The sequence below is a fragment of the Parasteatoda tepidariorum genome, chromosome 10 (assembly GCF_043381705.1).
Source record: "Parasteatoda tepidariorum isolate YZ-2023 chromosome 10, CAS_Ptep_4.0, whole genome shotgun sequence".
Lineage (NCBI taxonomy): Eukaryota > Metazoa > Arthropoda > Arachnida > Araneae > Theridiidae > Parasteatoda > Parasteatoda tepidariorum.
In genome coordinates this window covers 40,764,487-40,776,628 of record NC_092213.1, presented here as the reverse complement: position 1 = coordinate 40,776,628, position 12,142 = coordinate 40,764,487, and the positions used below count along the sequence as shown (strand labels likewise).

General features: G+C 29.9%; 1 protein-coding gene across 1 annotated transcript in view; it reads left to right on the top strand.

The window, feature by feature from the left end:
* Nucleotides 1–2,380: 2,380 nt before the first annotated feature.
* The window catches only part of LOC107439934 (carbohydrate sulfotransferase 1), a 64,090-nt gene continuing 54,328 nt past the window's right edge, over nt 2,381–12,142 (top strand). Inside the window, exon 1 of the mRNA XM_016052687.3 lies at nt 2,381–2,755. The gene's annotated coding sequence lies outside the window, so the exon portion shown is untranslated. The remainder of the gene's footprint in view (nt 2,756–12,142) is intronic.

Here is a 12,142-nt window from a genome sequence, read left to right as displayed (position 1 = left end):
GTTTTAAATCAAAAACCTATTTGGTTTAATAAAATGTCCTTTTTTTAATACCATTTTAATCACTTTTATAAGTAAATAAAAATATATTACCCAAGCTATAGTATTAAAAATAATAATTTAAAAAAAAACTTTTGATTTTGCCTTCTTTTTTTCTGACTAGTATTAAATAAAATAATAAATATTTACAAAAAATTGTATTTTGCATTGAATTATCTGAGGATAAACGAATGTTATAATTGCGTGCAATACTTTTTCAATTCGCTTAAGTTCATTTTTTAGATATTTGGATTTCTGTCCTTCAAAATAGGGGGGAGGGGTCCTAACAGTTAAATCAGGTGAACGGTTATAAGTTTGGTAACTTTAATGTTAATTTCACTTTTTGCGTTTTTGGTCATATCTTCAAAACTAATAGCGCAATTGAAAAAAGAATACACCCACTCATGAAACTCGTGTACCCAAAGATAATTCCATGCAGAAAATAATTTTTTTTAATTATTTAATTTAATACTAGACAAAAATTTTGAATTATGAGCCATAAATATTTTATGCTCTATTAATCTACGAATATTTCTATAGTGAAACCTAAAATTTTAATTGTTTTTATCGAAAGCTAATCAAAATTATTAAAACTAATTATGTTTAAAAAATTAATTTGGTGACAATGAAAAAATATTTAAATGGAGCGATCAATGCCTAAATTTGGTAAACTTACAAGGAACTCGACTCACGCAAGCCTAGCGTAAATTTCATTCATGATTCTTTTTAAGTCGTCCGCTAATTTATACTTAATTTAGTAAAGAGATTTGAATAAAATATAATATTTTTTTTTTTTTTATCGAATGTGGTTGTGTTTCTGCTTTTTTTAGTTTTTAATTGATTCAATTTTTTAATTGATTTAGTTCTTTATGCCAGCGGTTCTTAACCTATGGGTCGCGAAGCATATTTCTTGGGTCGCGCTGAGTCGAACCAAAAAAGTTAGTAATACACCAAATAATAAGTAATACCAACACTTCCTAGAAGAAGTCATTGTGGCTTACTCAGCCTAATTTTGACTTTTTTTTGGGTCGCGACATGAACATATTTCTCAAATTTGGGTCGCGGCTTAAAAAGGTTAAGAAGCACTGCTTTATGCTACCACGTAGATTTTTTCAGATAATATACTAATGTATTTTGTTTAATTTTTATTGGTACTTAAAATTTTTCGTTAAATTAACACTCGTTTTAAATAATTGTGAAGTTTTTTTTTTCGAGTCTCAGAACTGTAGCCAGTTAGCTGATAAGAATGTAAGAACATTTTCTGTTTTAAAATTCGAAGCAAAACGTCTGATGACTGATCATATTAAATAAGCGCACCCTTTTTCTCTAAGAATGAACAAACAAATTATTTATTTTTTTTTACTTTACTATTTCTTATTTGTTTGATTTGTGAAATGTAAATACACATTAGTGCAACTCGAAAAATTAATCAATATTAAACATGACTGGATTAAAAACATTGATAAAAAGGATTTATAATTAAATAGAAAATTTTGCATGATTAGTTACAATGTATTTTTTTTTCTTTTAAATTCTTATAACTTTGGACTAGATACATTTTACCATAAATTAAGAAATTTACAACCCATATATACCTCCTAACACTCAAATTTATAACTGTTGGGAAATTTCATGAATTATTGTTAACAGCTAGTTGGTGGGTCATCCCACCCCCAACTATTACATTTTAGTTAATCATATAAACTATAATATATCTTAAAATCTCTATTTTAAAACGTAAACTGGTATGATATTTTTTTTCAAAACTAAAAGTATAGAATAAATATTCACGTTTCTTTTAATAGAACTCTTATCTCTCACTATTTTAACTGCTAGAGATGATTGACAGTTGTAAATATTGTAACAGAAAATGATTCAATATAAATAAAATTATAATAAATAATTGTTTCCCCCCCCCCAAAAAAAAGAATTTTTTTTTTTTTATCAGACTGTGAAATATGCGCCAGGTTTTTTAAAAAAAAGGGTTTTTGAAATGAGGTAATAGAGAAGTTTACTAAAAAGCCTCAGTAAAAAAAAATCTGAATTCACAATTAACGTTTCCTCAATTTATTTGCCATTTCTTATTTTAATTCTTTTTCGAAGAGTGAAAATCACTCTGACGACACATAACAAATATTTCAACTTCAAGAACAACCCAACAATGCCTCAAAAAAAAAAAAAAAGAGTGAAACTGTTGTTGAAATCTGTTATGGAGCGCCCACGGGAATCTCATCTTCTTTCTTGAGCATCTATGCAAAAGACGCAATCAAAGGAAAAAAAGTTTCTCCTACAAAACTTATCAAAGGCGTCACTTCCCGTCTGGCACATGGACGGGACATGACGTCACGAGTCACGTGGTACGTCCCCAACAGCGGGACTCCAAAACAAATGAGCTATTCAACTCAAAAGTTCGGAAATCCTAAGACGACTGCCTTGGATGAGGGAATTAAGAAAAACTTATCACGATTTCTACTTTAGCGAATGGATACCATCGTGGATTTATAGTTTAAAATGTTTACAGAAATTCATTTTCTTTTTCTTGTGCAAACTTCTTTCGACAGGGTGGTAGCATTGGGACAAAATTCATGTTGATATTCATTCCCCCCTCTCTACTCAGTCCCCAGTCTTTTTCAAGTTCGGCAACACATCTGACAATCATTTGGCCAATGGATTTAGTTATATGAGTACCACGTGACCCGATCTGGAAGTTATTTAATCGGTGAGTTGTTTTTTTTTCTTTTAGAAGTTTCTCACCAACACGTTTTTTTTTTTTTTTTTTTTTTNAAAGTATTTTTTTTTTTTTTTTTTTTTTTTGGAATTATTTCATTTCAGTCACCGATAATAAAGTATTACATTTTCCGATAAAATGAGAAAATAGTAGAATATAATTTATAAAATCTTTATATCAGTTTAACAACTAAATTTATTTTATATAAGTGATTCTAAATTTTTTTTAGACTTATATTTTTATTCTTATTGACAAAAACATAATCACTAAAGATAATTTTGAAAATAATTTTTTGCAAAATTACATAAAATCTAACTCAACCTTAAAAATTGTTTTAAGTTCGTGATTTGATCTTTTTTTTAAATATTGCTTTTGACATCATTTTATGAGCTTAATAATTTGAGTTGATCATTTTAAATAGTTCATAAAATCTAGATCAACTTGGCAATTCAAATCTATTTAAAATAAGTGATATTAAATATGTTTGTTTTTGTCATGTTGATGATTCTAACTTTGGTTACAAATGTAGAATAATATATAAAATCTAGTTAAATTTGGTTTAAATTAGTTATTTTACCTTTTCTAATCGTCGTTTGTTTTTTCATATCTTTTTATGAGCATAATAACTTGAGTAGATAATTTAGAATAGTTCATAAAATCTAAATTAACTTGGCATTTCAAATTTACTTAAAATATGTTTTTTTTTGTCACATTGATGAGCATGATTACTTTGGTTACAAATTTAGAATAGTGCATAAAATCTTGATGAAATGCAAAATCAAATTTATTTAAAACAAGAGATTTTATTTAAAAGATTTAGCTTAGATTTAAAAACTGAGATTTATTTTAAAATAAGTGATAAATATACCATCAATAGAGAAAATCTCAGGCTATCTGAGCCAGATAGCTTAAAATAATAATAAAAACAATCGTAGAAAATTTAGAATAATTCATAAACTACTCTAGATCAACTTGGTATATCAAATTTATTTAAATTACATTTTTTAGACAAGTTTATTTTTTTTTATATTTTGCTGTCTATTGATAATCTCGATGACTTGAGTAAATATTAAAAACAATTCAGCAAACTGAAACTTAGAATTTAGTAAGTCATCGTATATTTTGCAAATATCTATGTAAAAAAAAATTATGATTGTTAGCTTGGCAATGTTGGCGCAAGGGCCAGACTTAATTTTGAATTACGTTTCTTTCATTTGAGTATGCCTAAATTCATCTTAAAACATGGCTCTTTGCGTCAAAATCTTACATCGATCTGGATGATGCAGAAAACATTGAAAAGTTAATTGGAATCGAATCATGGATTAGATTGATTTTTAAACTTCCGAAGTCCCAATTAAAACATTGTCATAAGAGTACAGTAACCATTGACTTTGTGCACCAAGTTTCCTCAAAATGAATTTTTTTGCACTTTTTGAAAGAAATTTATATGAAGCGCTGTTGTAAACGGTAAACAGGAAAAAAAGAAGGAAAAAAGAAAAAAACATTTCGGAAATAATTATAGAAACTCAGAAACAGATTAAATTCAGGCCTTTAAGCCTGAATTTAATGTGATTAAATATTTTTTTAAAAATTAATTTATAAGAATAAATTAAAGTTAACCAGCTCTAAATTTTAATAATTACACTTATTTGTGACATAATAATGTATAAATAATACTTTTTCAACTAGTAATTTTTAAAAGAACTGCAATAAAATTGAAATAATTTTTTTAAATATTTTTATCTTATCAAACGATTAACTACCCGAGTTAATCGTTTGATAGTTGATAGGCTAGTTGATATATTTATTTATAACAATACTTAGTAAAATTGTACTTCAAATTCTTAATATTTCAAAAAAAAATCTAATTACGGTTTAATAAATATTTAATTGCATTAAATTCGAATTTAACGGCCCAATTCGAAGTGATTGTTAAATTTAGACAATCGTTAATGTGGTGCTTTTTTTCCTGGTGCCTTTTTTCCCTGTGAGTACGCTGAGCTTGAGTGAAAATATAACAAAATTAATTAGGAATCGAATTTGAGGTTTGGTGTACTATATGCTATTAATGTTTTTTTCTTTCTTGTCATAAGTAAAAGAAAAAGAAGAAGGAAAAAAAAAAAACGATTTTACTACGATAAGTGCAAAGTGATTACGTTTGCCTCCATTTCTTTGAAATTTGGAACTCGAGTCAGAGGACCACTGCATCTGAAGTATGTAATCTGTAATAAATTATCTTTTATTCGCATATTAAGCCGCGGTGAGAAATTTCATAAAATGTGGTATTATTTTCATTGAAATATGTTTAAATTAAATTTATTCGGACAAAAAATAAGTTTCATGATTGGAAAATATTTTATTTAAAAAATAAAATGGTGCCTATGCTCACTATTGGCCAGATCAATGAACAATTTGTTTAGTTCAACAGTTATATTTTTAATGGAAACATTCGAAACATTTTGGATAATCAAAATGAGGTACACTTACTTTTGGCTTTTTCGCCAAAAACAGGTAACATTTTAGGGACGAAATTTCTCTCTCAAGACGAAATATGAATTTGATGACTAACTTTTTTATTTGTTTTACTTCGATAAGCTCCCATGGTTAGCCCGTCAAAATGGGACTCGAATCACTGAGATCATTTAATGCTAGCAAATCTTCATCAGTACAAGAACCATCCTTTACTCGAGGTTTGAATCTAAGTCAGTTATATCAAAAAACTGCACAATATTCATTGAGTTTCGATTAAAACTGTCTCAACCTAGCCTATCCTAGGTAAACATATTACCTCGATGTATATCAGATTTTTATTTTGCCTCGGGCATTGTTTATCACACCATTTGATTTTGTTGTACAGTAGAGTCCCGATTATCCGAGCCTCGGTTATCCGAGTTTCTGCTTTAACCGAGCTATCAAATATTTCAAGGATTATTTTTTGTTCTAGTTTATTTTTAAAAAATCCGCTGAAAAATAAATCTGAATTTTATCTTCTAAACACTCAGAAAAACAAAATCCAACAACTTGGTCTGATGAAATTATCGTTAATATCGTCAATAATGATAATGAATCTAGCGAAGATGATGAAGACAGTGATTATTAAAATCAACATATAAAAATCTCTCATACAGATGAACTAAGAGCTATCGAATGTACTATTGATTATATAGAACAACAAAAAGAGGCGACACCAGCCTTCCTGTTATCCCAAAAAAAGGCGAAACATTACTACAAAAAAGCGCCCAAGTTACGTAGAACAAAAAATGATTAGGGACTTTTTTTAAGTAAAAACTATTTAATTCTCGTAAATTATGCTTTTTAAATGTTTTTAAGCAAGCTTTTTAATTATAATATGAATTGTATGTGGTATACTCGTATACATTTTGTATTTCTTAAATATATTACATTTATACCTTCTCTTTTTCTTTCCGTTTTTATACTCTTCGCTTTAACCGAGTTTTTCAGTTATCCGACTTTGTTGCTGTCCCCATTAACTCGGATAATCGGGACTCTACTGTATTTCATATGTTATATCATTTAAGATGCGCGAAAGATACGGTTTACGGATTCCAGCTATTGGGCCATTCAACTCTTGATACAACATCTCATAATTTTTTATAAATATAATTCCTCTAAATACAATTTTTAAAAAACTGACCTGAAAAACTGTAGTTAATTTTATTTTATGTAATTTTTTTATGTCACTTTACCAGATAAATAGAAAGGTTCTTATTTAATAAATAATTAAATTCTTTATTCTATGCATACTAAATAAAGATTTTGATTTGTGATTATTCTGGGTTCAATAGTAAGCATCTTTCTCTGCAAGATCTAGAGTCGTTAGGCGATAGACCAGTTAAAGGATTAAAATTATCGTCTGAATCGAAGTGCAAATGGACAAAAAAAACTTTTTTGCGGATGTAATTAACTTTTTGTAAGAATAATATTTTTTCAAAAGCTCTCGTATTTTTTTAAAATTAGTTATTGAACAGTTTTCCCAGTGAAAATAATATAATAAAGTTTCAATATCTTCGAAGAAGTGAATTAAATGTGTTATTTTTAAAGATTCATTGCGTCAAGCGGTTGATCAATCAAGCAGAACAAAAAATATTGTCTAGTTAAATTAGCGGCTTTTTTGATGCTAGAAGCGTAACTAATCATATTTTTTTCTTCTTTTTCAACACTCACGGATTGATCTTTCGTTTGTTTGTTTATATCATAAAGAGATCCTTTATCTTATATTCATTTCTAAGATTTTTGACTTTAGTTTATATATATCTATTTCACTGAAATGTATTTAATAATTTCCATAATTCATAAAATTGTTATTTTGTATTTATAAAACTTTTAAAATAGTTTCAAAATTAAAAGAGCTATTTTCCAGAAAATTTACTTGTACAGATAGTGGATTTAAAATATCGTCTGCTTCTATTTTTACTTGCTGGCACTTGTGACATTTAACCCACACATTCTTAAATCAATTCTGTGTTGTCACCAAACGTTCGTTGTTTGTAAGGTAAAGGAGCAATGTAACAAAGAAAAATTAATTCATAAGAATAAAAACAAACTGTAAATACTATTTAAATTTAGACGTTGAACAGTTTATAGTCTTGCAATTTTTAACCTAATTTCGATGGCAACAGTATTGGAATAAATAGCCTCCTTTGAGGACAAATTGTCAGCAATTATGGGGATTCATTTCACCTATTTTTCGTGATCTTTGTTTTTTAACCTTTCATAAATTTTTTACTTGAATTAAAATAAAACTGCACTGATTCAAGCATTTTTAAACTATTTTTTGTTTGTTTGGGATAGTAAAACAGTTGCATATTTATCTAGAGTTTTTAATGAAAGCCAGGAAAAAAATCTAAAGGTAATTAAGATAATTCCTCAAAATGAATATTTTGAGGTTGTATCCAACCTTTCTAGGTCCACAAAGAAGAAGAAGAAGAAAAAAAAGGCTTTAAAAATTTACTCTTGACAATCTCTTTTGTGAGTATTAATATAATTTTTTATTTCAAAACCTATTTCATGGAAGGGTATAACCTAACCCGTCATCTTGTACCGAAAAATACTCTAAATATTTCCAAACATTTAAACCAAACTAAAAATTTTAACCGAGTATTAGGCCTGGTATTTTATGTATTTATTTTACTCTTGTTCCGAAAATTTAAACAAACTACTTAAACCTTGTTGTACTATGTGTGTCACCAAGGGTCTGTTCAGACATTTTGTGAAAGGTCCGTTTTTGTAAAATTGTGAAAAAGTGACTCATAATTTGTGAATATAAAATAAACGTTAAGTCACATTCTTTGAACCAGGGTCCGCCTTTGTGAATTTGTGCAAATAGGGTCCGTTATTGCAAAAACACTTTTTCAAGGAGTTTTTAAATTGTAAAGACATACAAGATTATGCTCAACACTGTAAAATCATAATTAAAAAAATTAAATTTTGAAAAATAAGCAGCAATTGCAGCTACTAAATTAGCGATGCAGCATATAAATATTTGGTATTTAGTCTATACTGCTGAACGCAGAATATTCATTTCTGACGAATAAAGGAAGAAGCGTCTTTAATAAAGGAGCGGACGAATAAAGGAGAAGCAAAATTTAGTTCGTTTACATCTGTCTTTCTTCCCCCCCCCTTCCTGGGAAAGGTTTATTCGATTAACAAAACAATAATGAAGATAAACAAATTTGTGAAGGGTCCGATTAAAAGATAAATTATTTTGTGAAGGGTCCCTTTTTAAGTTAAAACATTTTGTGAAGGGTCCGTTTAAATTTACCTATTTATTGAAATTTCCTCGTATTTTTATATTTAAACGGATTTAGACTAAATCGGTTGTTTTATTTAGCTACAATAAATACCATATTAAAGGTCAGCGATGGTTAGGTTTCTTTCACAATACGAAAGTCAAAACCCTCTAGGTATAATTAATAGTTCATTATCTGGGAATTCTTCGAAAATTGTGGTCAGGGAGCTGAACCGGTTAGTGTTTCTTTTACCCCCTGCAAGATGGTTTAAAAAAACTATTTATTACAACTAATAGTAGTTGCACGAGCTATTTTGTCCCTTAAACCGGATTTAATCTTGGTTTAGATGCACTGAATATTTCAAATGCATCGTCTGAGTAGTATTGAAATGATTTTATTTCGCTTTTCTCAGTTCGGGCGGGGAAATGAAAGTTACGCCATCATTTCCTTACATTAATGTAAAAAGTGCTTAAAGGTGCTTATTTTTGATTTACGTTTTTCAAAAACCCTTAAATGTGCTCTTTTTATTTGGGATTTGTAAAAAGTGCTAATTTTTTTAACTTTTAAAAAGAGATTTTTTCTTTGCTGTGTCGATTGTCGTCATAAATTACAAAAAATGCATGATTTTCACAATTTTCTCTGCAATATTTATCAGAGACTAGTTATTTTATCATGATTATGTAATGTTTTTGAGTTTTATCGATTTTATGTTTGTAAGTTAAGAACTTTAAACGATAGAAAAAATAACTTTTATTACTGCACAGATCCTAATTATGATTTTTTTTGGAAAGTGATTAAAAATATTTTTTGAGTTCTTGAAAAGTACTTAAAGGGTGCTTATTTTTTGTTGAAAAACCTGGCTATGCACCCTGATTAAAGTGACCAGATTTCTTAACCATGATTTGAGGACAAACCATGATTTGAGGATTTTCAAATCAGCTGAGAGTCCTCAAAAAATTTTATGAATTGAGGACATTCATATATTTATGAAAAATATTAATTTATAAGTGCAACAAAGCTTTCTTTTTTTTTTAAAATTACTAACATCAATTACTTTTTTTAAAATTACTAATATCAGACGCAGACCAAATCATCTTCATCAAGCTTGATATTACTAAGCAGTTTTGATAGATCATATGCTATTTTGCAATTGTTTAACACTTGTAAAATGAAGAAGCTCATGACTATTAGCTTATATTTTGCTGAAATCATTTTCAAACGTTTCTATAATTTAATTTTAGCATGGTACTTTTTAAATTTTCGATAGTATTCTCCCCAAGACGAATTTATCTTGTTTAATAAAACATGTGAGTTTCTGATTTTTTTCCTTGTATTTCACAACTCATAAAAAAGATGAGATGTTTTCGGGCAATTCGAGAGCATATGAGAATTTTAAGACTTGAGGACATTTTCTGTACTTAAAGAGTTCGAAAGCTATTGGAGTTAGAGGACTGTCCTCAAGATTTGACCTTAACTTGCTAAAAATAAGCTAAAACAAAATAGTTTTTGTTGCTCTGCTTTCAATGCGTATGAGTTTAAAATAACGTAAGTTTTTAACTCAATTTAATGGGTTGTTAACCAAATGAAATGAACGGGAATATAAAAAATAAATAAACAACCGATGCTCCATCAACGGGTTGTATATTAAATATATTTAGGTGAATTCGGTTTAAATTGGAAAGTTTTAGTTATTTTAAAATGCTGTTTGGTGGTCAAGAAGGGGGAGCTATGCCGTGGGAGAAACTTTTTTTGTTTCACCCTCATTGGTAGTTTGAAATGCAAACAAATTATTGCGAAATTACTTTTCTGTAATCCCGCCATAATTTGTTTGCATTTTGATTTTTTGAAGAAGAAAAAATTTCAGCATTTGAAACTGTATGGTTTACTCTAGATTTACACGAAATTGTAAATTAAATAATAATGATAATAATTTTATTTATAATCGTCGTTGAATAGCTGACCCAATTTTGAGTTTACGACTACCAACGTGTAACTCCGTGAACTTGGTAGTTTTGAAATCAAGCCAGAAAACAAAAGAACACTTGGATCAAGTCTTGACAGAAATTTACCTTCGTGGAGGACTTTGTGACAAAACTTAAACGCATTTGCATTACATGGAGAGGGAAACCTCTCACGATTAGCCTAGCGGCAAGGGGACTTTTCCTCATGATGTGCCTGCAACTGAGGATAATTTTACGTTAGCACTGTGGTCGGTGCGAGTCGGGTCAAAACCTTCTAGAAGAGAGAAGGCCTCAACACGGGTTACCGTAAAACAGAAATTTGATTCTTTAGTAGTCCAAACGTAATGAAATATTTCGTATTTTCCCCTTGTTTGGCCTCCACTGCGCAGTTCATTTCCGTTACGTCGGACTACTAAATTGAGTCTTGTTGAGGTGTTGACCAGCGGAATTCGTTTTGACCAATCATCGCTGGAATTTGAACCTAGTTCACCTCGTTAGAAGGCGAATGTTCTATCCCTTGAGCCTCTGATAATAATTAAATGGATGTAAATTACTTTTAAATTGTAAATTTATTATGAATTTTAAAGAGTATTCGCCATGATGTGTTTCTCCTGGGATATAGCTCCGTCTTAAAATCAGAAGGACTGTCTGAGAGACTATCTGAAATTATAATTTCGCACAGGATTTTTTTATGACTGTGTCCCCATAACACAGTGGTTAAGGCAATAAGCTGTCATTGTAGTTTATACTGGGGTTCTATCTCCAGTGTTATTTGGAGATAACCTTCATTATAACATTTCCTCTTACCTCAAAAACATTGGTATTTATGTTGTTGTTTCTAATGCCACTTGCCACACGGACAAGCCAGCTTGGTGAAACCGAGCAAATTTAAAGCAGAGTGTGCGTTTTTTTCAGTGGCGCCATCTATGGCCAAGAATTCGACTTCTGCCACACCATACGTCACACCCGTTTATAGGGTGGACCTATTCATACATCCATTTATTCATCCACAGATAGTAATTTTGACCTGAATCAGAGAACGATCGATCTCCAATCCAGTACCCCCAGAGGTATTGATTTGTTATGGGAACATGGAGGACTTTTGCGACTCAACAGATTTAGCGTGCATCAGTCACTTTACTACACGGGAAGTCTTCGACCGGCGGGGTTCGAACCCACGAACTTTCGGACATGAGCCCAGCACCCTACCGACCAGGCTATCCCGGCTATTGGTATTTATGCATCTATCTAGCTTTTAGCCCTCAACCTAGATACGTAAAATTCACCTAGTTGTAGGCGCGGTATAGCTACAACTGTCTCTTGCACCAAAAACTCCAAGCAAGCCAAACTATCTCCAGCGACAGCTTGAAGAACAACCCAACTTCAAAGTGATGTGTCTGGGAAGTAAAGGCGGTCGGTGCGCTATGCTTACCACATTGCTAGCCGCATGCCGTTGAACACAAAACTGTTGAGCGTCAACATCTCCTTGGTCCACACATGGCTAATGACCTATTTAACTTTTTCATATGAAAATTAATAAATTTCTGTATTATTTGTTATTTAAATATTTCAGGCAATTCATGTTTGTAAAATATTTTTTGACAGTACATATTAATTTTTTTGCGTCACGTATGAGACAGGAACGTAGACTCGCTCTGTTAAATCAG